Genomic DNA, 1,631 nt, shown 5'->3' with positions numbered 1-1,631 from the left:
TCAGGTTAGGACGTCTATCATTATCCAATCAGGTAATAATAATTTGAATTGAAAGTTATACCCATCAATGTATTATATCATCGAAGAAGAAGATAAAATTAATAAATTTAACGAAAAATAAAACAGAACAAGACACAGAAAAATAAGAAGATAACGGTCACAGCTAGGAATCGAACCCAGGATTTCTTGTCTTACCGGGACATGCGTCTTAAACTACTCGACCATAGAAACCAACTTTTTAATCGTCATATTTCACGATGCCATATTTCAAATTCAGAATTAATAAAATCATCGTGCAAATAATTTTTCTGATATTTTTGGCATCTACCTTTTCAAATTTAAACAAATTTAATAGTTTAAGCAAAACCTCCTAGATCACAAGGGAATCAAATCAGCGTCCTAATTTGTATGGGAACCTCCAAAAATATTTGTTTATTTATTTTTTAAATTAACTAAAACATTTTAAAATGTTTTGATTAATAGATTAATAGATTAAGAGATTCCGTAGCAGTGCTCAAACGAAATCTACATAAACACTTTGCTGATATGTATGACTTCTCCACTCCATAGTAAAAAACCCATTTTTTAGCTTCTGTTTTTTCACTCTTTTCTTTTATGACTTCTTTTATGACTTTTTAACTTTAATATATATGTTTTAACTTTACAAATTAATATTGTAATTTAAATAACAATTCGAATATGATTTTAAGTCCCTATAAATGCTGATTAATTTCAATCCATTTATTTTTCTAAGTAAGTAAAAAAAGAAAAAAAAAACTGTTCTCCATAATGGTATTCTGTATTATTCTGTATTATTTGTAAAACATTTATGTACTACAGATATAATAACTATTTTATTTATATATGTACGTAAACTTTTCAATGTCACATAGTTAATGTAATAACTCTAATAACAATGTATGTAAAAGCCCAATGGGCGTTTAAATAAATAAATAAATAAATAAATAAATTAATAAGAATAAATTTAAAAACATTCTTGAAACGAAATTTTTTGTAAAATCCCATACAATTTAGGAGACTGCTTTGGATGAGTGTCCTGGCCTTGTGATCTAGGAGGTTTTGGTTTAAGACGCCTGTCCCGGTAAAACAAGATATACCTACTGGGTTCGATTCCTATTAATGACCGTTATCGTTTATTTTTATTTTAATTTTGATTTTAATATTAATTTTGTTTATGATAATACAATAAAATATATATATATATATATATATTTTACTATGTGAAACGAATAATAAATACTTCTAAGGATTGTTTGTTCAGTGGTTTTGAGCAACGTAAGCTATCCTCTTACGTTTAGCATACAACACAGAATGAGTATATTTCTAGCTACGTGGATGAATAATAATTTGAGAAAGATAACTAAAGGAAATCTACCAAATTCAAGCTGAATTTACAAAATTGTGGAAATATCCGACGATAATTCCGTTTTCTCGTCGCGGGAGACATCTCAAACGTGGGTTTCTTTTTGACAGACGATAGCGGGAATAATACATTGTGGAATTGTTTTTCTGCCCTGAGCCCTGAGCGAAAGTCATATCAATTCCTTATTACATTAATAATAAATAATATTGTTTTGTGAAGTCTATTTCTGACGAATTCCTCTTAAAAA

This window comes from Hesperophylax consimilis, chromosome 2 (genome assembly GCF_061612785.1).
Source record: "Hesperophylax consimilis isolate HC1 chromosome 2, BYU_Hcon_1.0, whole genome shotgun sequence".
NCBI classification, from domain to species: Eukaryota; Metazoa; Arthropoda; class Insecta; order Trichoptera; family Limnephilidae; genus Hesperophylax; species Hesperophylax consimilis.
This window is presented reverse-complemented; position numbering follows the sequence as displayed.